Source organism: Neofelis nebulosa, chromosome 2 (assembly GCF_028018385.1).
Source record: "Neofelis nebulosa isolate mNeoNeb1 chromosome 2, mNeoNeb1.pri, whole genome shotgun sequence".
NCBI lineage: Eukaryota > Metazoa > Chordata > Mammalia > Carnivora > Felidae > Neofelis > Neofelis nebulosa.
The window spans coordinates 84,844,505-84,872,170 of NC_080783.1; the positions used below are offsets into that span (position 1 = coordinate 84,844,505).

General features: G+C 36.9%; 1 long non-coding RNA gene across 1 annotated transcript in view; it reads left to right on the forward strand.

The window, feature by feature from the left end:
* LOC131503729 (uncharacterized) overlaps positions 1 to 27,666 on the forward strand; it is a 262,197-nt gene that overhangs the window by 145,333 nt on the left and 89,198 nt on the right. The window contains exon 2 of the long non-coding RNA XR_009257549.1: positions 6,217 to 6,243. This is a non-coding gene — a long non-coding RNA (uncharacterized LOC131503729). The remainder of the gene's footprint in view (positions 1 to 6,216; positions 6,244 to 27,666) is intronic.

Here is a 27,666-nt window from a genome sequence, read left to right on the forward strand (position 1 = left end):
AAGATGTAAATGCCTCAGGAGAGGAAGAATCCTCTGGCAGGATGCAAATGGACAACACAAAGGACGAAGAAAATGTTTGAGTTAAAAATGAGAAGAGGGGAATATGCTCACCGTGAGAACCAACCCCATTCTTAGAAAATCAGTGAGCATCCTCACTCTTGGGACTTTTGAAATACTCCAAATAAAACCCCAGGAGGCTTACTGAAGGAGCAGTTCTTTGCTGGTGTAATACTATGGAATCAGTGATGCCTTGAGTCAAAGGAAGAAAGGAAGCACAGGTGTGCCTCTGTGCGTGTGTGCGTGCGTGTGTGTGTGTGTACCACTCACATGGTATGTGGAGTTGGAGAAGGATAGAAGAGTGGGGTCAGTTGTACTTTGAAAAATAGACAAAGAAAAAAATAAGAAAAAAGAAAAATATTTCCCAGTCGCATTGCAATGGAGCAAATTTCAAAAGTTATGAGTAACTTTTTTTTTAAGGGGAAAAAAATCTATTGGATTTTGAAGATTGACCAAATATGACAATCAACTCCTGAGGTCTCGTTGCCCTTGTATGACATCACTCACAGGATGTAGGTAATTATATCTCATCCCTACTGCCCACACTTCCTAACCTCAAGGTTAGGGGGGTGGTCATAACTACTTTTTGAGCATGTTGGAATTTTGTATTTAAATGCCTCTTATCCAACCATAATATACAATCATCTTTGAGGCAGTTTGTCTGTAACAGCCTGGAGTGGTGTTGCATCAACCTTTGTAAATGCAGAGTAAACAATATTGATTTGAAGAAATGGAGAAAAGAGGTGTTTTCTTTCTCATGCCACCCTTCCCTGGACCTCTGGCTCCCTTCAACACACCACACGCAGATACCAACACATATGTTAGTATCTGAAAAGGCAACATTTACAGCCATTTTCCCTGGGAAAGAAATGGGGAGAATCTTCCACAGAATTAATAATAGGTTGGGAGACAGACGGTGAAAAGGAGAATTTTCTCTCTCTCTGCCCCACCCCCTAGAGTTTTGCAGCTAACCAACAGGAAGGCTGTTTACCTCTAGCAGTAGGTCAAGTGCACAGCCCTCTGCACAGCCAGCACTCTGTGGAGTGACCACATGCTCCAGCTGCCATCCTCGTGAGACTGAGCACATCTGCTTGGAGATGTTTTCAGCATTCCCTGACCTGGGGCATGGGAACCTCAGAACATTTCCTAACCCAGGTCTCATTAGCTTGATACAATTAGATTACTGAAGAATGCAGTTGACGAAAGGCACATATTATTTATAATTTCCATTAGCAGTAAAAATTGTTCCAGACAAAATTTCATAAGGCCATCTCATGTCATTTGTCACACGATTAATCTCACCAAGGGGTTGGGGTGGGGGGAGGGAGATGGCATAAAAGAATTATAGGAAATCTTTCTATGCCAAATATTTGATGTAAGAGGTTTTTTTTTTTTTTTTAATTTTCTTTCTTTTAGACAGGAACTATTACTACTCTTGGTTTAGTAAGATGTGTGTGTGTGTGTGTGTGTGTGTGTGTGTGTGTGTTTTCGTTAATGTGTACAGTTTTTGGAAAATATATATGATAAAAATTATAAAATATTATTTTTCAACTTGTGAACTTTTCTGAGAATGAGTTCAGGGATAAGTGATTACTGGGTCGACGTTTACAGTTTAGGGTCTAAACTGTCATTAACAGCACTTAAAAGTAGCACATTGGTTGAAGTGGGAGGTACGTTGGGGGCTAGGTGGGAAGAGGTAGTTTCCAGTATCATTTATCTCTGTCAGGTCCTCATGTTCAGTCCTTGCAGAAGACCCCAAAAAATCTTCCCTGTAATTCAGTTTTCCCACTTGTATATTTAGGTGATTGCATCAAATGAACATTAAGAATCCAGGTAGATCTAAAGTCATTTAGTTAGTTGGCTAATGATTAGAGGAGATGAGTACAATTTGTTGTTTGAAAACTTTATAAAGTTTTATAAAAAACTTATATAAAGTATACATGAAGTTATATGTATTTATATACATTATATTATATATATACATGTATATATTTAAGATAGACTAATATATTGCAAAATGGATTTTTAGATTCTTTTTAGGGGAAAACAGAAAAAAATAAACATTCTTTTTCAATATGTATAGCAAATAAACAGCGTATTAAATGGATAAAATGAACTTCCTCTCTTATAGCTTTTTTCTCCCCTTCTTTGCCTTTACTGCACACTTACGAGAGGATTAGTTATTAAAGGATTCTAAGCAGGGTAAAAAGAAAGAACATGTTCTTTTTTGCTGGAATGATCCAAGAAGACTCTTCAGTCATGCCACTGCAGTGTTCTGAGGAAGATATCCAAGCTAGTTAGGACTTTAATAAAATATGTTTATATGGAATTCAGAGGTCACAAAATCGTTCATTCTCAATTCTATGATCCTCCCTAATAAAGGGCCCAGATTTATGTATTTTCCATTTGTAGACTTCCATATCATAGTTTTTGAGATGATGCTTACACTAAGCATATGGATTATTCTTTGATACAGAAAAAGAACATCCAATTAGGTTTCCTTTTGCTTTATGTTTTAACAATCCTTTAATGAAATAAGGACATTCTACTATGAAACAAATTGTTATGATGGCTGGTAAATTTTAATGTTGTAAAATACAAACAATTATTCTACATCATGGGTTCAAACAGATTAATTAATTAATTAATTAATTTATTTATTTATTATTCATTAGTTCACTCATTTACTCACTAATTTAATAGACACTTATTAAGCAAATACAATTCGCAGATACTCTTGGGCATAAGGATACAACAGTTGTGTAGGTAGGTGCTGTGATGAGATACACTGGGGGCTCTGGGAATCCAAAATTAAGTCACTTAACCTTATTTTTAATATTAGGAGGAATCTTCCATGGGGTGCTGCTTCTAAGCTGAGATTTAACAAATAGTAGGGTGTAGCCAAGTGAAAAAACATGGTGAAGTAGGAAACAAGGTGGTGGTTCTATGGCGAAAATGATGCACAGAAAAAGACCCCAAGGAAAGTGTCCCAAGTTGAGATGGCTAGGTTGAAAGGCTTAGACATTTATGTATATGACGATAACCCTCCAGAAAGGTTGTGTCAGTTTATATTCTCACTGAATTTGGACAAGAGAGAGCATATTCCCACAAGTTTTACTAGGGATAAAAAAATCTTAAGATATATTAGCTAAATACTAGTTGAGTATCTTTTACTTAATGCTATGGAGAGTGTGGTCTGTACAGGATTAACATGGATAAGACACAGACTCTGTTCCCCTGCACTTGTCATCCACTTGAAACAAGAACTAAAGCAAAGAACAATATTGAATTATATGTATTAAGAGCACAATTGTGAAATTCACTTAGAAACTGGTGAGGTGTAAATAGTAAGGGGAATTAGTAGAAGTGGAACAAATATCTACTCACTTGATGAAAGAGTACGGAGAGAAAAAAAAATAAAAGCTAAAAGAAGAGGGAGAATATGAACAGACTGTATTTATGCATTTACTGGATTACTTTTCAACTTAATATGCTTGTTATAATCAAATTATGAGGCCAGTTGCTTTTGCTATCTATGATCATTTTCAAGCTAAAATGTATAAAAAAAGTTCTATGCCTCACCATTGTAAATTGTAATGATCTCTTTCAATCTCTTTATCGTATTTGCTCACCTAAATTCTTTATTTTTTTTAAATGTGTATTTATTTTTAAGAGAGAGAGAGAGAACAAGTTGGGGAGGGGCAGAGAGAGAGAGAGAGAAACACAGAATCTGAAGCAGGCCCCACGCTATTAGCGCAGAGCCCAAGGTGGGGCTTAAACCTACGAACCGTGAGATCATGACCTGAGCCAAACTCAGACACTTAACTGACTGAGCCACCCAGATGTCCCTAAATTCTTTCTTTTTAATAAACATGATTATACACTAAGTGCTGATTCATTTCTAAACAATATTCTACAAAACTATGAATCTCTTCTCATGTATCTGTTTTCAAAAACTTATAAAAGCATAAAACCCAAACACCTATATTTGAAATTATTTCAAATGATAGAAAATCCATTTTACATCCAGTGTTATTCATTTACAGCTTCATAAAATTTTATAGTAGTCGCTGCTTTTCTAAGCAGTCATGATCTACATTGAATTTTTAAAAAAATATGTTAGAATTAGAATAAAGAATAAACTTAGACCTAACTTTCCAGAGCCACAAATTGTCCAATTTCATGAGATTTGATGGAAAGTACACAAACTATAGAATAAGTTAGATCCAGATTTGAGTTGTTAGATTTTGCATCTTTTGAATGAAAAAATATTACCCATTTTTATTTATTTTTTGTTTTATTGTTATTTTTAAAAATAATTTATTGTTGTTAGCCAACATACATTGTATACAATGTAGTCTTGGTTCAGAAGTAGATTCCCGTGATTCATCACTTACATACAGTATCCCAACAAGTGCCCTCCTCAATGCCCATCTCCCATTTCCCTGCAGCCCTACCCCCGTCCCATCCCCATCAACTCTCAGTTTGTTCTGTGTATTTAAGAGTCTCTTATGGCTTGCCTCCTTCTCTGTTTGTAAATTATTTTTCCTTATTTTCCCCTGTGGTCTTCTGTTAAGTTTCTCTAATTCCATATATGTGAAAACATATGATATCTGCCTTTTTCTGACTGACTTATTTCACTTAGCTTAATACCCTGTGGTTCCATCCACGTTGTTGCCAATGGCAAGATTTTATTCATTTTCATCATCAATAGTATTCCATTGTATATGTGTATATATACATACATATATACAATGTATATATGTATGTATATATACATACCACATCTTCTTTATCCATTCATCAGTTGATGGACATTTGGGCTCTTCCCGTAATTTGGCTATTGTTGATGTGCCACTATAAAAATTGGGGTACATGTGTCCCTATGAATCAGCACTCCGTATCTTTTGGATAAATTCCTAGTAGTGCTATTGCTGGGTCATAGAGTAAGTCTATTTTTTTAAATTTTCTGAGTAAGCTCCACACTGTTTTACATAGTGGCTGCACCAGTTTGCATTCCTCCCAACAGTGCAAGAAGATTCCCCTTTCTCCACATCCTCACAACATCTGTTGTTTCCTGAGTTGTTGAATTTAGCCACTCTGACTGGTGTGAGGTGTATCTTAATGTGGTTTTGATTTGTATTTCCCTGATGATGAGCAATGTTGAGCATCTTTTCACGTGTCTGTTGCCTATCTGGGTGTCTTCTTTGGAAAAGTGTCTATTCATGTCTTCTGCCCACTTCTTCACTGGGTTATTTGTTTTTGGGGTGTTGAGTTTGGTAAGTTCTTTATAGATTTTTGATACTAACCTTTTATTCAATATATCATTTGCAAATATCTTCTCCCATTATGTTGGTTGCTTCTTAGTTTTGTTGATTGTTTCCTTTGCTGTGCTCAATTTTTTTCTTGATCAAGTCCCAGGAGTTCATTTTTGCTTTTATTTCCCTTGCCTTTGGAGACATGCCAAGAAGTTGCTGTGGCCAATGTCAAAGAAGTTGTTGCCTGTTTTCTCCTCTAGGATTTTGATGGTTTCCTGTCACATGTTTAGGTCTTTCATCCATTTTGAAGTTATTTTTGTGTTTGGTGTAAGAAAGTGGTCCAGTTTCATTATTCTGCATGATTCTGCATTTTAAAATATTAGCTACCTAGGGTAAGCTATTTTACTTCTTTAGAACTCTTTGACTTGCAAGTTTGGATATCATAGTAACTCATATGTATTGAACTAGTTTGCTGACAGTATCTTCCACAGTTAAGGGTACATTGTAAACATTCAAAGAATAAAGTTATGTTGTAGAAATGACTTAAGAGTTGGGGTAATGATTTTGGAAGTCAGTATTTATTAAGATAAAAGTTAAAGTTTAATCCATAAAGGGATATAGTACCAATGCTATTTTTTTCATGGCATAACTTTTGCTGTTTAATTTGGACAAGCTGAAATTAACACAATTTCAACTGCAACCCTTATGTTTTAGGTTGTGGAGGAAGGGAGTTCAACATTAACTTTAACTGGAAATTAACTGTTAAATCTGAACAAGCCAAGTGAAATTAAATATGAAATCTCGAAGTATTTCTGCCTCTTGAAACTGAAATTGCATGCATTTTCTATTTTAAAAAATTAAGTATTTCACTGGTAATGTCTTTATTTTGTATTTGTTACAGACAATTTCATCATCCAGAAGACTACTGGTAAGTTCAACCAATTTCCTACTGATTTAGTCAAATATGGATTCAGGTATTGGTCTATTATTATCTTTTTATCTATTCATTCTATTAGTGGGCATAAAATTATTAGTATTTTTCTTGGTGAATACAAATGCTTGAATTTGGAATTGTTAACATTATGAGACAGTGAAATAAGAAATATTAAATACATATCAGTGGGTTCCAATAAACTTGTCTTAAAATGCAATAAAAATTCAGCATTAAAAAGGAATATTAAATCTCTTTCACATGAATATTACTGTCATTCTCAAAAATTTCCTCTCACAAGACTATTTTTCCATCAATATGACCAATATTTCCATGTTTATGTTTTGTTTTCCTCACTGATCCTTGTTTTCTATATGAGAAACAATTTTGATATCTATTTTCATTACCTCCTATCAAATTAAGTCCATATCATCCCAATGTGAGATAATGAGATAGGTAAAGAACAAGTTTGTCATCAGTAAAAATGGCTGTCCTGGAGGTCAGATGTGGCCTTAAACGGTAGCAGAGGAGACCGACTCAGAAGTGTAGGAAAAGGATGTCTAGCTTTTGACAGGTAAGTGTATGGGATTTTCTTCTAAAACTTTGTGATAACAGACCAATTGAATGTTCATCTACAAATGATTTGAGACAATTATTAGTATTTTTTAAGGTGATATCCTTGGTTAGGAGTTTTTATGCCATTCGCAGTTTATTTTGAATGAATGCAGAACAATTTTCCTTTTTTAGTCTTAATTAACTGTTTCTATACAATTGGGAATCGATAAAATGTGAGGAATCAATTTGGAGTTGGGTGTTCTGGATCATGAGTAACACCTGAGTACCTGGAATCTAGGACAAGAAGTTTGGTAGTACAGATACAGCATCAGCATGCTAGCACATTCCCAGAAGGAAGGGAAGCCAGAAGGCAGGTGGGAGCAGGCAAGAAGAGGTGCAAGGGCAAAAGATCAACGTATAGCACAAGGTTTGGCACGTGGTAGGTACCTAATAAATGTTTACTAAATGAATAACCATGAAAGCTTGCTGACAGTTTTGATAGACACAGGTTAAAAAAGAAAAGTGAGGAAAGAAATTCTATGTTTATCTGAAGGTAGATATGGGGATAGGAAAAAAAAAAGGAAAGATGTTAAGCAGTGGGGGAAACATGGCAAAACCAGATTGGACTCACCTTCTATCAGAGGTCCTTTCAAGGATCCACTTCTCTACTGAAGTAAATACTTAGTTGCCTCTCTTCACTCTTTTGTCGTTACTACTTGTCATCTAGTAAGAAAGCTCTTCTCATTGAGTTTAAAGTTATTGATCTATTCTCACTGAAGCATTACTCATTAAGGACCTCATCCTAAGATGAATAGAGCCAAACCACATTGTTTATGATCTCACTTTAGTTCATTATAAGGCATGTAGATAACAAAGATGGAGTAGGAAAAGCTAGATTAGGACATAGTACACCTACTCATATGGACTTAGCTAAAAATCTCTAAGAAATGCATTTATCTTTTTTATATGTGTTTGCCGTCTACCATTTAGCATTCAGAACAGTGTTTATGAATAACCTCCTGAACTGAATCAATTAGAAAATGTAAGCAGGAAAACTTAGGATATTACACTGTTTCTTATATAATGTCTCAATTTAGGAGCAGATAAGAGATCAGATTTGTCCATATGGTTGATCTACGTTGCTGAAATTCACAGGTTGTCTGCTTTCTCCATGTAAACACATTTGTAAACCTCTTCAGTAGCAGGAACTTTTCTTGAATTAACCAAATTATGACCTCTGAAATTCTCTTAGTAGGATTTTAGGAACTTCCCAATCTTTGATTTTTCCTTTCAAGGTATTACTTTCAAAATCTCCTTTCAGACATTATTTAAGTTAATTCTATAGAATCATAAAAGTAAATAGGGGGTGCCTGGATGGCTCAGTCAGTTAAGCATCCAATTCTTGATCTCAGCTCAGGTGTTGATCTCAGAGTGCTGAGTTCAAGCCCCAAGTTGGGTTCTATGCTGAGTGTGAAGCTTACTACGAAAAGAAAAGAAAAGAAAAGAAAAGAAAAGAAAAGAAAAGAAAAGAAAAGAAAAGAAAAGAAAAGAAAAGAAAAGAAAAGAAAAAAGGAAAGGAAAAGAAAAGAGAAAGAAAGAGAGAAAGAGAGAAAGAAAGAAAGAAAGGGAGGAAGGAAGGAAGGAAGGAAGGAAGGAAGGGAGGGAGGGAGGGAGGGAGGAAAAGGTAAATAGTAGATTATACTAATTAGGCAAAAAGAATAAGAATCCTTAGATAAACTTTCAGATTTTATTTGAAAAGACAAATATGATCCACATGAGCTCACCACCCTTCCTACATTGAGAAAAGGTGATATAGTTTGTTTCTATGCTGTTGTGATGTGAAGGGAGGTTGCAAAGGTTCCAGAAGTCTGATGGAATATCCCCTTAGTCCTCCTAACATGGAAGCAAAGATACTTCAAAGCATGGATCTGTGTCTTCCATTGCTGTATGCACATTTATATTTCCTATCTGGATGAGAGCTCACTATGTTGTAGGAAGTGCTTTAACTTGGACAGTGAGAACCATGCTCTGATCCTGACACAAAATAGCCAAGTTCCTTTAATCAAGTTTTTTGGCTTTCTAAGTATTTACTGTCAGATAAGGATGTTCAATGAAAGGCCTGTCTCCTCCCCTAAATATCTAATATTCTAATATTTGCTATCATGTGAATAAATTTTTCCTTACATACTGAAACATAGCTAGAGATCCATGATCAATACTTCTTGAGCTAAAGCATTCAAAAATATATGCTGATATAACTGTCCTCACAGGTATTATAATTTGTCCTTAAAAACACGATATAGGTCTCCAGACCATGAAGATATTACATCATGGACATCATCCCAAAATGTATGCTTTAAAAGGATCATTGTTAATGTTCTCAAAAACTTACTCACAGTGTTATATTCCTAAGGAGGTTTGATGATCCTGACACATCTAGTGGTTTAAATCTTCAAATGTTAACGATATGTATATGTATATATAAAATTCATTTGTGATTCCTGGCTGAATAAATCAAGTAATTGTAATCTTTTAGCATTGGGAACATTTTGATCATCTCACACTGTAACAGAGACTGAGGAGTTGAAATTAAGAATCATAAAATGCAGAATAAAATTATAAAGACTTTCTTGTAATACAAAATTCATGGAAAGAAAACTCTAATTTCCTGATGGATATATTATATTAATGTAATGGATACCTCAGTGTAGTTAAATTGCATTAAATGGTTATTAATGCTTGAATAAACTTCAAGGAAGTGGGTACTGGTTGAAATGGGATAATATTTTGTTCTGCTAAATTATACGTGAATTGGTATTTCCTCTCTTGTAAAAGGACCTAAAGGGTTTAATAAAATATGTGGTAGAAACATTATTTTTTTTTCTTGAGATATTAAGTCAAGAGTTTAACTGGAAGTGTTTCAAACCTTTCCCAGAAAATTCTTCAGTATTTTTGATGACATGGGTTTTAGGGACTCCCAAAAGTAAATAATTAAAGCTTTTAGTCATCCAAATAATGATAGACTGCGTCATGGGAAAAAATGTTACAAATTGTACAGTTGAGATTTGTTTTCTTACTGCATGTTCCACAGAGGGGAGGGAGGGAGGAGGAGACTGAGAGAGAGAAAAAGAGAGAGAGAGAGACCGATTCCAGAGGCAAGGGCAAGCCATCTTTGTTATTCTCAAGTTACTTCACAAGCTGTATTTGATAATACAAGGAGCAAGACCTTGCAGTTCATTTTCTTTTTATCAGATTATGAAAAGTACTGGAAACCTCAAGTTTTACCTGAGGGATGTGGTGCTTCTGCTATCATGAGGAAAACAGCTGCAACCAAGTACTTGAATCTGGCCAGGCTGGAGTTGTGTTTTGAGTTTCAATTTTTTGAGTAAACTAGGTGATAAAATTAGGTCCATGCCTCCAGATGCTTATAGACAGAGTACCTAAAGATTGTATAGTTCAGGACTCAGCACAAGTGGAACTGGCACAGGGGGCATGTCAGGAAAATTAAGTTGAGGAACTTAGAAAGCATGCATAGATTTACAGTCCAGAGTTAGTGCACTGACTTCTATTTAAACATTATTTAGAAGTTTCAGTGCTCAGTTCTTGTCTTGTGGGAGGCACATCTCATTTTCTTTAGGGTCAGCAGTCATACAATGTTACTCAAGTGTCATACAAAAAAGGAAACACAGGCCACTCAATCTAAAATAATAGACAATGTGGCCCAGTCACAGGGACTACATCACCAAGATGAAATATTTGTAGCACTGTAAAGGCTAAACCCATGGGGCTGGCAATTCCAAGTAAGTAAGACCAACAGGAAGTGACCCCCAACTCCATGGTGACACACTGCTTTCGAATTGAAACACACTTATCAACAGGAAAGTTAAGAAAGGAGAAACCAGGGAAAAGAAGTGAAGAGTCATTAATCAAGGCACCAAAGGGGGAAAATGGTCTGTGCACTTCAGGATAAACAGGAACGTTGTAAGGTCAATGTAAATTCATGGCCATTTAAATCTATCACTGAAAGCTGTGTGTACCCCAATGCCCTTTAGGGCAACCTATATATATATTTTTTTCTCTATTCTTTTGTTCATCTTGAGGGAATACTGGGACAAAATAAAAGGGTTAAACTTCAACTAAACCAATACAATTGAGATGCATATATATATATAGTCACATAGGGAAGTGAGTAAAATAAAGTGTCTTCAACTTTTAGTATATTTGTTAGCTACAAGATACATTCATGGTTCAGGATTTTAGGCTTTGTATTGGATTCTATCTTGTTCAGTTTTCTCTTTCTGACATAATTCTCTTTGGAGGCTGCTGCATTTGTTATTTTTAAAGACACGCTTTATCAAGACATGACAAAATCTTACTTTTCCAGTGATTTAAACCTGGGAGGTACCTAGCTTCTAGTAATTCTGGCTGTTTGTCATCTAGTTTACACAGATGGAAACTATTGTTGTTTCTGTTGTGTGTGGATGGTTCAAACTCAAAATCCTGTATCATTATGTCTTCTCTGGAGAAAACATAAAGAAATTATATTGGTCTCCAAAGACAGTGCACCTAATAACACAGTACATGGGAAAATATCTTCCTTTCTCTTAACACTTTCTAGACCATACAGACAAAATAAAAGATCTGATTCCATGCCAAGAGCAAAGTAAACACACTGTTGGTCTGTAAGATTTTAATCCAAAAAATTATGTAAAATATTTTTATCCCCTAAAGTAAAAAACAAAACAAACAACAACAACAACACCCCTCAGTCTTTGCACTGCTTTAAATCACTATGAGATGTGGGGTGCCTGGGTGGCTCAGTTGGTTAAGTTGTCTGACTCTTGGTTTTGGCTCAGGTCATGATCTCATGGTTTGTGGGTTTGAGCCTAGCATCCGGCTCCGCACTGACAGCAGGGAGGCTGCTTGTGATTCTCTCTCTCCCTCTCTCTGCCTCTCCCCTGCTCATGTGTGCACTCTCTCTCAAAATAAATAAAAATAAATAAATAAATAAATAAATAAATAAATAAATCACTATGAGATGTGATTGCATTATTTCAGTGGAAAGTATTGGTGACAGGGTAGACCTAGTGCTCTATCTCCTTACTAACTCTGTGAGCTTAAATAAATTACCTAACATCTCCATATTTAATTGTTTTTAAAATGCCTCTTTAAAATGGGGCAACACCCATCTCCTAAAGTGGTGGTGAGGCTTTCATAGCATATGTGCATTTGTTTGTTTGTTTTATAACAGTCCTTAGTTTCTATCATAAAGGAGTATATAAAAAAGAGTAATCATAATTTATGGCTAGCCCAATCAAACCAATTTATCATGGCTTTCTAGAGATATCAGGTGATGTCTTATTTCATAAACTGTACTAACAACAGTGCTTTTAAATAATAATAAACTTACTTTTTTCTTTTTATTATTTTGATTTAATTCATTTATTATTATATTTTTATTATTAATAAAAATTTTTTCTCTAAAACACCTATAAAATTTAGCAAATTCTTCTCTTATTGGACACTTTACTCCCGCCCCCAAAGTCCTATGATTAGAGAAACTTACTGTGTTATCTCAGTGAGAAAGGCATATTATCTCCTTTAGATGACAATCCACCCCCACCATCCCCACCTTGTTTAATTCAGGAAAATGTTCCATATCTTGTGGGACACCTTCCTACCACAAAGTAAAAGTTGTTTCTTTGCTGAGTAATTCTCTTAAAAGAGTGTAATTCTTGGTGTGGAGGGAGTGTAGTTACAGTTGCCAAAGACTTTCCGTCTCTGTTTAGGAAGTTTATAACATTTCTATGTCTCATCCTATTCCTAACCTCGTCCCAAACTGTGGTATGTCTTAGGGATATATAGTCTAGACAACGGCATTAAACCATGAAAATCTGTTCATCACACATTTTTGTCTGGAGGCTTCACCCTGCCTCCTCCCGACCTCTTGCTTTCCGTTATCTGGGGCACTTCGGGGACTGATTGCTACATCTGACTCTTGTAAAGGGTAAAGCAGCCTGGGAAATATGTAGAAAGGAGATTTTTAGGTGTAAAAAGACATAAACTTAGTCTACAGCTACGATACAGTATGAATAACTGAGAAGTGATGGAAGAACTGAGAAATAGTGAATTCCTTTTGGTATATAGGAAATGGCAACAGGTTAAAAGAAGAAATAAAAGAGAACAGGAAGATGTCAGTTATCAACTGCATTTCTGGACAAACATAAGAGAGTGGCCATATGATTTAGAAAATGATAAAAATGATAATTCCACTGACAAATTTTATTCAGATACCTAAAATAAAATAAATTTTATTATTTTAATAGTATTCAGATACCTAAAATAAAAGGAAATCCCATGGGTCACTTATAAAAATAGAGATTTTATATTCCCCTTTTGCTGACAAAAGCAAGAGTTAAAGATTGAAAGGTAAGTGAAAGCTTCACGGTGGAATCAATCCCAAGATAAGAACATTTAGAAACCTCTGGGGATAGGGGGAAACCTGAAAGAAACACTTAGGGATGTTCATTTTACTGGTCAGTATAACTGAGGGCCTTGTGTAGGGGAAGACCAGCCTATTGCCAGTGCTTTCTGTGACCGAAAGGGAAGGTGTATGCTCCAAGTGAAACTGTGCAGACAAAGAATGTGAGAGCATATGGACTTCCAGTGACGGACACTGTCATAACAGCCAGGCTGGTCATTTGTTATTTCCAACTGTTAAGCTCAGGGGCCAGCAATTCATAGCCTTTCCATAGCATTCAAGTTTATTGCTTCTGCTAGAGTCAGATGGGGCAAAGTAATCTTTCTAATGTATTCCGTGGCTTTTGAGTGAAAATCTAGCTGTGCAGCATAAAATCTAACACAGGATTCAACTTGCTGATGGGCATAGGTTCTCAGGACGTGGATTGCTGCCTGACATGGTGGTGGGCCCTGTAACTATCAGATTGGAGTTCAGAGGACCTCCTTATGTTGTATCTGGAAGCACAAGACAGATATTGGGTCAACAAAGAGGTTAATATAAATATGCAGAAGCAATGGAGTGCAGTGGTAACAGATGTCTGACATGCTGTTCTGTCAAGGGAAATTTGTGACTATGAAATGTCAATTATTAGTGGCCTAATAGTGGTAACATTGATGATTTAGATCATATTGTAGATGATGATAATAATGGAAGGCTGTGTGCTCTCCATTGTGTGGTTGGCTTTTAACATGATGCTTCTCATTTAAAAAAATATTATTGAAGCTATTATTACTACATCCTAGGATAAAATGAATGAACTGTTTTCCCAGAATGACAGATGATCACTCAGATGATCATCATCCACTCAGATAAAATCATAGCAGACACCAACTCAGTTAGTACTCCCCAACAGAATATTTTTTTCAACTTTCATTCCCTCAGTTCTCTTTGGCCATCTATCTGCTAGCACTGATCAGATTATTAAAAACATCTAAGCTATTATAGATGAGGAATTAGATTTGATCTCTTCTACTTAGAATTGGCAACTAAAATGTGAATTAACAAGAATGTACTGAGCAACTGTCACATTCAAGACACTGTCTTAGTCATCTGGGGATAGAATGGGGAAAGGACGTGTGGGATACAGAAATGTATATTGTACACACCACAGTCTAGTCTATTATAGGCATGAAATAAACATACATGGAAAGCTTAGTAAAATGCCAACATTGGATTTTAATTCAAGAACACAAGAGAGGCCACAGAGCAATCTAAGATAGTTTTCATTTAAAGAAGGAGGGTGTGAAATGCTATGAATGTAGAGGAAACTGTAGGGTCTTGGAGTAGACTAAAATGAGGTCTTTGAACACTGAGGCTACACGGGTCATTGATACATAGAGCTGAGAGAAAAAGCAGAGCATGGATGGCATGAGCACAAAATCAGGCATGGAGGACAGGACATGCTTCCTAATTCAGTCATGTTAACAAATGACCAGGCTTAGATGTGGGTGTGTAACATTTTAACTATTTTTCAAATTAAATCCAAGGCTAGCCTGGCTGGTAGTGGAGGGCGACTCAGCCCATTTTGAAAACTCAAATGTCCAGAACCAAACATTGTAAGAAAATATTAAAGGATAAGTTAAAGTAAAGAAACCAATCAAGGGGCGCCTGGGTGGCACAGTCGGTTAAGCGTCCGGCTTCAGCCAGGTCACGATCTCGCGGTCCGTGAGTTCGAGCCCCGCGTCAGGCTCTGGGCTGATGGCTCGGAGCCTGGAGCCTGTTTCCGATTCTGTGTCTCCCTCTCTCTCTGCCCCTCCCCTGTTCATGCTCTGTCTCTCTCTGTCCCAAAAATAAATAAAAAAAAATAAAAAAAAAAAAAGAAACCAATCAAATCTACAGTGAATATGTGTTAGACGAGCGTGAGCAAAATTAAGGTCTACCCCATTCCTTCCCGACACAAATGCAATCACTATGAGATTATAGGCAAGGCATAAGTCATATACATTTTTCCATTAATAGTGTATTTAATTTATGAACACAACTCCAATAAATTCCTCAGGAGCAGTGTGAAAACGTTCCTTTTTTTTTTTTTTTTTTTTAATTTTTTTTTCAACGTTTTTTATTTATTTTTGGGACAGAGAGAGACAGAGCATGAACGGGGGAGGGGCAGAGAGAGAGGGAGACACAGAATCGGAAACAGGCTCCAGGCTCCGAGCCATCAGCCCAGAGCCTGACGCGGGGCTCGAACTCATGGACGGTGAGATCGTGACCTGGCTGAAGTCGGACGCTTAACCGACTGCGCCACCCAGGCGCCCCAAAACGTTCCTTTTTAAGATGTAGTTAGAATGGGTGTGCACATCAAGACTGAAGAGATGTCAAGATGGAAGGCATTAGAATACATTCGTCCATATTCCAGTTCCTGTCACTGCTAGGGAGACACATGCAGGAGCACATCAGCACTGGTTGTAAGAAGGGGAAGCTGCCTTTCTAAGCACAACCTTGCACTTGGAAACATAGGGCTGCCGGGGCCAGAGAAACAAAAGCCCAACTGGACTTATTAATGGCGTGACACTCTGCTCTGGTATGGCATTTATAAAATAGCTACACATCCAGGAAGACTCCTTAGTTGCTTGGTCACTGAACTTGTTAATGCTTGTTTGCTCTGATTGCTGCTTTTGAAATTTATAAGCCCTTTCTCCTCAAGTGTTTCAAAAAACTCTCCGGGCAATGCTTTTTAAATAGTATCTTGTTGTACAGTGTCTACATTGTAACTACATCACACTGTTCTCCACAGTGTGGAGATTTACATTTTGAGATTTAACCAGAAATTTTGCTATTGCATTTTGCTTCCACTTAGATTCTTCAGAATTAACAACTTTCCTCCCCCATTTTCCTATAATTCTCCATACAGACTCAATTTTAAGGATAAATTAGCCAATGTCTTCACTCCCTATAGTGGCTTCTTAGCTGTTTAGCCATTAAGGAAACAGAAGTTCTGTTTCCCAACTTTATGAAACTTCCATAGAACTTCAGGAAGGGCACCTGCTTAATCCAGTAACCAGAATAAGGTACTCTAGCTTCACTGCACTACTTTGGATCTTCTGTAGTTTTCTCAAAGCACTGCTCCTCCTGCACCCCTTACACCAAACTTGAGAGAGGATTTGACAAATTCCTGCTTGGAAACTCCTTAACTTTCCAAATATAGGCCTCTACACATTGATTTTAATTAATTACCAAAGATAACATAAGTCATCCTGGAGGTCCAATTGCTAATCCTCCCAGTCTGTTCTCATCTAGGACATGGACAATTTATCCATGGTAAAATTTAATTTTAGCTATAATTACAAAAGTTTGAAATAAAATCTCACTAGTGCTATGCTCCCATTAATATGGACAAAATAACTGATCTACATAGGATTAATGTGGGGGACAAAAGTAAGATTTAATTTTTAACTTTTATAATTAATTTGGGAAAATGTGATAAAGGATTTTGTTTCAGAGAGGGAGGAAAAGAGAAAGTTTCAGAGTTCTGAGGAAGATGTTCCAGCCATCCCTCAAATCTCTTACATCCTTAAAGAATCTCGTATAAGGTAATATGAACTGACTCAAACTAAAAATAATGTGTAACAGTTCCTAAACTTGAGGAGTTGAAACTTGAGCTTATAGTACATTTCTCTCCAACAGTTAAAGAAGAGGGAATTATGGAACAGAATTCTGACTTTTTATATACTACAAGACAACCACATGGGCCGCCTACACACACACACACACACACACACGTATGTAATCATAAGGAACACAATATTCTTACCACATTCAACATTTCTTCATACTGCAATACTGTCTCTGGCATATGAAATTCAAATTATTAGGGTCCAGAAAATTAAAAGAAATGGGCAAGCATATTAAGAACCACACTCTTAGACCTATTCAAGAAAATCTCAACACTTATTTTTCTAGTTCCTATTTGTTCTACTTAATGACAATTCTGGTTTAAGGAATAAAACATTCTCAAGTTTCAAAAATGTCCAACTTAAATTGTAAAGGGAGTAATGAATAGATTCACGATGTACTCTGACCACAGAGCTCTGGGAGAATATGGACAAGAGGGTCTTTCAGTAACCCTAATGTGAACTAGTCTAGTGGGCAATCCTAATGAGTAATAGAATGTAAATGATGTCCATCAGCAAGCTGAGGCAGCGGAGACACTGAATGGGAACTATAGCTTCTTTTTTGCCTCAGACATACAGGTTGATTGGAGATTTCGTTTCCCTCTTCCTTGTGTATGCCTATTGTCTTCACTGTACTGGTAGCTTATGAAGTAAACACAAGATAAAATGAGGTGAGGGGCGCCTGGTTAGCTCAGTTGTTCAGCTTCAGACTCTTGATTTCGGCTCAGATCATGATCTCATGGTTTGAGTTCAAGCTCCTGCGTCAGGCTCTGTAGTAACAGCGCGGAGCCAGCTTGGGATTCTGTTTCCCTCTCTCTGCCCCTCGCCTGCTGGCTCTGTATCTCTCTCTCAAAAATAAAAATAAAAACAAAAATAAATGAGGTGATACAGGGTTTAGATATATAAAGGAAGGAGAACAAAAGAATGCACTAAGTCCTGTGAGTGGTATACCACATACTTTTAGTAAACATAGAAGAGACAATTACATTATGTTGACCTAAATACATCCTGAAGTTTGATAGTCCAAATCTCTCTTATTTTAATGAACCAGGTTTACATTTTAAGAAAATTAAAGATTGGTTTCCCATAGGATCAATGATATATTTGGTTATTATATTGCTTGAGAATTTCCAAATAGTCACAAATAAATGTAGAAAAGCTAAAAATGATGCATGATTTTGGAGTAACAACACAATTATGATCAATGAAATTTAGTGATAAGATATATAAATGAAGCACAGTCTTCTCTCATTGGATAGTACAAATAATAGAATGTATAGATTGTTTCAATGGTTAAGTTACTGGAACATTGGAAATTGAGGGTTAATTTTAAAAGATCTGTAGGATGCCAAAAGATTGCAGAGGGAGCATTGACTGCTCATCTAATTAGCATTAAAGAAGTACAAATTATTCAAGAATATGTTTCAGAGCATTTTTGTTGGTGGTAACTCATTTGAATATAATCCTATAATATTGTGTGCCATAAAGTGATGGGAAATACAAAATTATTTACTGATAATGTTTTAATTTGTCTCCTTAAAAAGCATCATCTCTCATATTGAAAAAAGGCCAGTAGTTACTGAACTTCACTTCTACATGTCAATGTCCTACTATTAATTGGCAAATAAAGAAGCTTGTTGAAATCAATTAAAGATGGAATATAAACCCAAAGATGAAAAAGAGGCTACTGACAAAATCTGAATGACTTTATTTTGTGGAAGATAACAAACATCAGAATTTCCCATGAACATTTGTTTGATTTTGGTATAGTTCATCCCTAAAACCGTGAAATTGATACTGTTTTTTATCAGTATTAGATCAGACTAAAAATGTGAGATGGTGAATAACACAGATCAGAAACTTCTCTTGTGAAAATCAATTCTGAAATTTTCTTTTTGATTGTTCTCTCCCCACTTTTGGTCCTGAAATATTTTGAACTCTTCTGTAAGAGATTAAAATGTAACAAATATCTAATCAGCTTAAAGGCGAAATTATTTTGGAATCAAGAAGTTCAGATGACTAAACAATGAAAATAAATCATATTCAAATTGGCCCCACAGAAGAACGAATCAGATATGTTTTATTATAAATGATCAAAGATGTTTAGTTTTCAGAAACTTTAATCTCACTACTAGTGAGCCAGCATGAGGATATAGTTTGATATAGTGATTTGTATTATTTAATAGTTAAATAAAACTGTGTAATTAATACAATTGTAGTGATATGTCCTTGTCAAAACATCTGGAATAAGAGGCTAATATATGTCTGAGTTTAATTATTTTGGAGAACTTTTGACCGGCTATGTAGATTATGAGATGAAATATTTCTGAATTAGGATAAAAATTCTGGAGGGTTTAGGAAGATATCCTTAAATATATTCGCAAACAATTGTAGAGTGTATCCCAACACACGAACTGGAATCTGTACACTTTCACAAAATTCATATCATAAGATAAGATCAGAAAGAGGTAGAACTTACCTATGACCATAGCACCACATCAACAAATGTTTATTTTTCACTGAATATTTGTGACATCTTGTTGGATAGAGATGTGCTCAGACACAGCTCATGTGATTCTTTTTAAGGTTCTTTAAATGACTTACCAAAAGTATACATTTTATGTAAAAAATCTACAAATTTGATGGTTCAGCAGTACCACTCCCAGTAACAAATGAACATAAATGCATTCAAATGTTCATCCAAGGCAAGGGCACAAATTCTTATAGCAAGACTGTTCACGACAGCCCCGAACTTGGAAACCACCCAAATGCCCATCAACAAAATGGTGAATAAATAAAGTGTGTTATAGGGGCGCCTGGGTGGCGCAGTCGGTTAAGCGTCCGACTTCAGCCAGGTCACGATCTCGCGGTCCGTGAGTTCGAGCCCCGCGTCAGGCTCTGGGCCGATGGCTTGGGGCCTGGAGCCTGTTTCCGATTCTGTGTCTCCCTCTCTCTCTGCCCCTCCCCCGTTCATGCTCTGTCTCTCTCTGTCCCAAAAATAAATAAAAAACGTTGAAAAAAAAAAAAATAAAGTGTGTTATAATCACATAATGGAATAACATAACGATAAGAATGACTGATACACACAACAACATTATGCCGAGCAAAAGAAGCCAGACACAAATGAGCACACGCTGTATAGTCCTGTGTATATGAAGCTCAGGAACAGGCAAAGCTAACCTATCATCTTAGAAGTCAGGATTTATGGGAGGGTAGTAGTCACAAGGGGCATGAGGGACTTCTAGGGGTGGGGGAAGTAAGGACCCTTGGAATGTTCTATTTCTTGATCTGGATGCTGGTTACACAGGTGTTTGTGGGTGTGAAAATCCATTGAGCTATATACCTGGTTCATTTTTCTGAATCATGTTGAATTTCAATAAAAAGTTAAAAATGTTTTAAAAACTACAAATTTGGGGGGGACTACAAATTTTGTTGTTGATTTTATCGTTCTTAAGCATGGAGTGGTGATTATTCTAACTCACTTGATGACAGGCATTTTTTTTCTGAACATATGAGAAAACAGTGTACGGAAAGGCGTAGTGCATAAAAATTAAGAATGTGGTTTCTACACTGTGATCTGTATGTCTGTGTCCCTCCAAAATATATATGTTGAAATCCTAACCTAAAATGTGATGGTATTTGGAGGTGGAGACTTTGGAGTTGATTAGGCTATGAAGATGGAGTCTTCATGAATGGAATTAAGCCCTTATCAAATGGCCCAAGAATGCTCCCTTGCTCCTTCTGCCATGTGAGATTAGAGCAAATAGATAGGTATCATTGAGGAAGCTGGTCTCATCAGACACTGAATCCAAGGGTACCTTGATCTTGGACTTCCCAGTCCCGACAACTGTGAGAAAGAGATATTAGTTGCTTATAAGCCACTTGGTCTCTGGCATTTGGCTGTAGAAATCCAAATGAACTAAGACCTAGTATCACATTGGTTTGGTTCAAATCTCCAGCTCCAAGGTATTAGTTTTGTGACTTTGATTAAATCTCTCAAACTCTTCAAACCCTTAATTTCTCATTTGATATATGAATGTGAGAATAATAGTGTCTAATTCCATAATGCCACTGCTAGGCCTGGCAACATTAAAGACTCTAACATAATGCTTGTATGACACAAATAAAACACAGAGAAAAGTTACCATGTTTGTTTGTTTGTTTAAATTGAATTATAATTAAATTTATTTAAAATGAACTCTTTTGGGAATCTACCATATTTGACTCGTGTATAGAGTCATGTAATTACGAGCAAAATCAAGACACAAAGGAATTCCATTAACCCCCACAACTCCTTGTGCTACTCTTTTGTAGTCAAAAGATGATTTATAACCCATGCTTTATAACCCTTGTAGCCACTAAACTATGCTCTATCACAATAGCTTTATCTTTCCAGAATGTCATATAAATGGAACCATACAATATATTGAATTTCGAGACTGCTTTCTGTCATGTGGCATAATGCATTTGAGATTCATCCATATGGTTGCATGTATCAATAATTTATTTTTCTTTTGTTTTTGTTTGTTCATTTGTTTGTGCATTTCCTAGTTCAGGGATATTTGGGTTGTTTCAGTGTTTACTGATTACAAATGAAGCTGCTATAGACATTATGTATAGGCTTTTGTTTTGTTTTTATATAAGACAATTACTGAAATATACTACACATAGATTCAAATCATGTGTTTAAGGAGTACAATTCATTGGTATTCAGTGTATTTATAGAGTTTTGCAGCCATAAACTCAATAAACTTTAAAATATTGTTATCACCCAATGGTGAACTCCATTTTTAATAATTTAAGGAACTGTCAAACTGTCTTCCAAAGCAGCTGCCCTGCATTACAGTCACATCAGTGATGTATGATGGTGCCACTTTCTCCACATCTTTATCAGCAACTGGTTTTTCTCTTAGGTTTTTATTATAACCATCCTAGTGGCTGTGAAATGGTATCTCATTGTGGTTTTTATTTATATTTCCCTATGGCAGATCTTTTAAAACACCTTTCATGTATTTTTAAGTCATTTGTGTATCTTTTTTAGATATAGATTCACATTTTTGTCCATTCTTTTAATAAATGGGGTATCTTTTTATTTATTTATAAGAGTTATTTATATATTCCAGGCACATCAGAGACCTAATTTATTATTTATTTATAAGAGTTATTTATATATTCTAGTCTCATCAGATACATAATTTGCAAAAATTTTCTCCCATTATTGGGTTGTCTTTTCTATTTTATTTTATTTTATTTATTATTTTTTTAAATTTTATTTTATTAATTTTATTTTATTTTATTTTTTTTAATTTATTTATTTTTTATTTTTTTAATATATGAAATTTACTGTCAAATTGGTTTCCATACAACACCCAGTGCTCATCCCAAAAGGTGCCCTCCTCAATACCCATCACCCACCCTGCCCTCCCTCCCACCCCCCATCAACCCTCAGTTTGTTCTCAGTTTTTAACAGTCTCTTATGCTTTGGCTCTCTCCCACTCTAACCTCTTTTTTTTTTTTTCCCTTCCCCTCCCCCATGGGTTTCTGTTACGTTTCTCAGGATCCACATAAGAGTGAAACCATATGGTATCTGTCTTTCTCTGTATGGCTTATTTCACTTAGCATCACACTCTCCAGTTCCATCCACGCTGCTACAAAACGCCATATTTCATTTTTTCTCATTGCCACGTAGTATTCCATTGTGTATATAAACCACAATTTCTTTATCCATTCATCAGTTGATGGACATTTAGGCTCTTTCCATAATTTGGCTATTGTTGAGAGTGCTGCTATAAACATTGGGGTACAAGTGCCCCTATGCATCAGTACTCCTGTATCCCTTGGATAAATTCCTAGCAGTGCTATTGCTGGGTCATAGGGTAGGTCTGTTTTTAATTTTCTGAGGAACCTCCACACTGCTTTCCAGAGCGGCTGCACCAGTTTGCATTCCCACCAACAGTGCAAGAGGGTTCCCGTCTCTCCACATCCTCTCCAGCATCTATAGTCTCCTGATTTCTTCATTTTGGCCACTCTGACTGGCGTGAGGTGGTATCTGAGTGTGGTTTTGATTTGTATTTCCCTGATGAGGAGCGACGTTGAACATCTTTTCATGTGCCTGTTGGCCATCCGGATGTCTTCTTTAGAGAAGTGTCTATTCATGTTTTCTGCCCATTTCTTCACTGGGTTATTTGTTTTCCGGGTGTGGAGTTTGGTGAGCTCTTTATAGATTTTGGATACTAGCCCTTTGTCCGATGTGTCATTTGCAAATATCTTTTCCCATTCCGTTGGTTGCCTTTTAGTTTTGTTGGTTGTTTCCTTTGCTGTGCAGAAGCTTTTTATCTTCATAAGGTCCCAGTAATTCACTTTTGCTTTTAATTCCCTTGCCTTTGGGGATGTGCCGAGTAAGAGATTGCTACGGCTGAGATCAGAGAGGTCTTTTCCTGCTTTCTCCTCTAAGGTTTTGATGGTTTCCTGTCTCACATTCAGGTCCTTTATCCATTTTGAGTTTATTTTTGTGAATGGTGTGAGAAAGTGGTCTAGTTTCAACCTTCTGCATGTTGCTGTCCAGTTCTCCCAGCACCATTTGTTAAAGAGACTGTCTTTTTTCCATTGGATGTTCTTTCCTGCTTTGTCAAAAATGAGTTGGCCATACGTTTGTGGGTCTAGTTCTGGGGTTTCTATTCGATTCCATTGGTCTATGTGTCTGTTTTTATGCCAATACCATGCTGTCTTGATGATGACAGCTTTGTAGTAGAGGCTAAAGTCTGGGATTGTGATGCCTCCTGCTTTGGTCTTCTTCTTCAAAATTACTTTGGCTATTCGGGGCCTTTTGTGGTTCCATATGAATTTTAGGATTGCTTGTTCTAGTTTCAAGAAGAATGCTGGTGCAATTTTGATTGGGATTGCATTGAATGTGTAGATAGCTTTGGGTAGTATTGACATTTTGACAATATTTATTCTTCCAATCCATGAGCAGGGAATGTCTTTCCATTTCTTTATATCTTCTTCAATTACCTGCATAAGCTTTCTATAGTTTTCAGCATACAGATCTTTTACATCTTTGGTTAGATTTATTCCTAGGTATTTTATGCTTCTTGGTGCAATTGTGAATGGGATCAGTTTCTTTATTTGTCTTTCTGTTGCTTCATTGTTAGTGTATAAGAATGCAACTGATTTCTGTACATTGATTTTGTATCCTGCAACTTTGCTGAATTCATGTATCAGTTCTAGCAGACTTTTGGTGGAGTCTATCGGATTTTCCATGTATAATATCATGTCATCTGCAAAAAGCGAAAGCTTGACTTCATCTTTGCCAATTTGGATGCCTTTGATTTCCTTTTGTTGTCTGATTGCTGATGCTAGAACTTCCAGCACTATATTAAACAACAGCGGTGAGAGTGGGCATCCCTGTCGTGTTCCTGATCTCAGGGAAAAAGCTCTCAGTTTTTCCCCATTGAGGATGATGTTAGCTGTGGGCTTTTCATAAATGGCTTTTATGATCTTTAAGTATGTTCCTTCTATCCCGACTTTCTCAAGGGTTTTTATTAAGAAAGGGTGCTGGATTTTGTCAAAGGCCTTTTCTGCATCGATTGACAGGATCATATGGTTCTTCTCTTTTTTTTTGTTAATGTGATGTATCACGTTGATCGATTTGCGGATGTTGAACCAACCCTGCATCCCAGGAATGAATCCCACTTGATCATGGTGAATAATTCTTTTTATATGCTGTTGAATTCGATTTGCTAGTATCTTATTGAGAATTTTTGCATCCATATTCATCAGAGATATTGGCCTGTAGTTCTCTTTTTTTACTGGGTCTCTGTCTGGTTTAGGAATCAAAGTAATACTGGCTTCATAGAATGAGTCTGGAAGTTTTCCTTCCCTTTCTATTTCTTGGAATAGCTTGAGAAGGATAGGTATTATCTCTGCTTTAAACGTCTGGTAGAACTCCCCTGGGAAGCCATCTGGTCCTGGACTCTTATTTGTTGGGAGATTTTTGATAACCGATTCAATTTCTTCGCTGGTTATGGGTCTGTTCAAGCTTTCTATTTCCTCCTGATTGAGTTTTGGAAGAGTGTGGGTGTTTAGGAATTTGTCCATTTCTTCAAGGTTGTCCAATTTGTTGGCATATAATTTTTCATAGTATTCCCTGATAATTGTTTGTATCTCTGAGGGATTGGTTGTAATAATTCCATTTTCATTCATGATTTTATCTATTTGGGTCATCTCCCTTTTCTTTTTGAGAAGCCTGGCTAGAGGTTTGTCAATTTTGTTTATTTTTTCAAAAAACCAACTCTTGGTTTCGTTGATCTGCTCTACAGTTTTTTTAGATTCTATATTGTTTATTTCTGCTCTGATCTTTATTATTTCTCTTCTTCTGCTGGGTTTAGGCTGCCTTTGCTGTTCTGCTTCTATTTCCTTTAGGTGTGCTGTTAGATTTTGAATTTGGGATTTTTCTTGTTTCTTGAGATAGGCCTGGATTGCAATGTATTTTCCTCTCAGGACTGCCTTCGCTGCGTCCCAAAGCGTTTGGATTGTTGTATTTTCATTTTCGTTTGTTTCCATATATTTTTTAATTTCTTCTCTAATTGCCTGGTTGACCCACTCATTCGTTAGTAGGGTGTTCTTTAACCTCCATGCTTTTGGAGGTTTTCCAGACTTTTTCCTGTGGTTGATTTCAAGCTTCATAGCATTGTGGTCTGAAAGTATGCATGGTATAATTTCAATTCTTGTAAACTTATGAAGGGCTGTTTTGTGACCCAGTATATGATCTATCTTGGAGAATGTTCCATGTGCACTCGAGAAGAAAGTATATTCTGTTGCTTTGGGATGCAGAGTTCTAAATATATCTGTCAGGTCCATCTGATCCAATGTATCATTCAGGGCCCTTGTTTCTTTATTGACTGTGTATCTAGATGATCTATCCATTTCTGTAAGTGGGGTGTTAAAGTCCCCTGCAATGACCACATTCTTATCAATAAGGTTGCTTATGTTTATGAGTAACTGTTTTATATATCTGGGGGCTCCGGTATTTGGCGCATAGACATTTATAATTGTTAGCTCTTCCTGATGGATAGACCCTGTAATTATTATATAATGCCCTTCTTCATCTCTTGTTACAGCCTTTAATTTAAAGTCTAGTTTGTCTGATATAAGTATGGCTACTCCAGCTTTCTTTTGGCTTCCAGTAGCATGATAAATAGTTCTCCATCCCCTCACTCTCAATCTAAAGGTGTCCTCAGATCTCAAATGAGTCTCTTGTAGACAGCAAATAGATGGGTCTTGTTTTTTTATCCATTCTGATACCCTATGTCTTTTGGTTGGCGCATTTAATCCATTTACATTCAGTGTTATTATAGAAAGATACGGGTTTAGGGTCATTGTGATGTCTGTATGTTTTATGCTTGTAGTGATGTCTTTGGTACTTTGTCTCACAGGATCCCCCTTAGGATCTCTTGTAGGGCTGGTTTCGTGGTGACAAATTCCTTCAGTTTTTGTTTGTTTGGGAAGACCTTTATCTCTCCTTCTATTCTAAATGACAGACTTGCTGGATAAAGGATTCTCGGCTGCATATTTTTTCTGTTTAGCACACTGAAGATATCGTGCCAAGCCTTTCTGGCCTGCCAAGTTTCAAAGGAGAGATCAGTCACGAGTCTTATAGGTCTCCCTTTATATGTGAGGGCACGTTTATCCCTTGCTGCTTTCAGAATTTTCTCTTTATCCTTGTATTTTGCCAGTTTCACTATGATGTGTCGTGCAGAAGATCGATTCAAGTTACGTCTGAAGGGAGTTCTCTGTGCCTCTTGGATTTCAATGCCTTTTTCCTTCCCCAGTTCAGGGAAGTTATCAGCTATAATTTCTTCAAGTACCCCTTCAGCACCTTTCCCTCTCTCTTCCTCCTCTGGGATACCAATTATGCGTATATTATTTCTTTTTAGTGTATCACTTAGTTCTCTAATTTTCCCCTCATACTCCTGGATTTTTTTATCTCTCTTTCTTTCAGCTTCCTCTTTCTCCATAACTTTATCTTCTAGTTCACCTATTCTCTCCTCTGCCTCTTCAATCCGAGCCGTCGTGGTTTCCATTTTGTTTTGCATTTCGTTTAAAGCGTTTTTCAGCTCCTCGTGACTGTTCCTTAGTCCCTTGATCTCTGTAGCAAGAGATTCTCTGCTGTCCTGTATACTGTTTTCAAGCCCAGCGATTAATTTTATGACTATTATTCTAAATTCACTTTCTGTTATATTATTTAAATCCTTTTTGATCAGTTCATTAGCTGTTGTTATTTCCTGGAGATTCTTCTGAGGGGAATTCTTTCGTTTGGTCATTTTGGATAGTCCCTGGAGCGGTGAGGACCTGCAGGGCACTTCCCCGGTGCTGTGGTGTATAACTGGAGTTGGTGGGCGGGGCCGCAGTCCGACCTGACGTCTGCCCCCAGCCCACCGCTGGGGCCACAGTCAGACTGGTGTGTGCCTTCTCTTCCCCTCTCCTAGGGGCGGGATTCACTGTGGGGTGGCGTGGCCCGTCTGGGCTACTTGCACACTGCCAGGCTTGTGGTGCTGGGGAGCTGGCGTATTAGCTGGGGTGGGTAGGCAAGGTGCACGGGGGCGGGAGGGGCAGGCTTAGCTCGCTTCTCCTTAGGTGATCCACTTCAGGAGGGGCCCTGTGGCAGCGGGAGGGAGTCAGATCCACTGCCGGAGGTTTGGCTCCGCAGAAGCACAGAGTTGGGTGTTTGCGCGG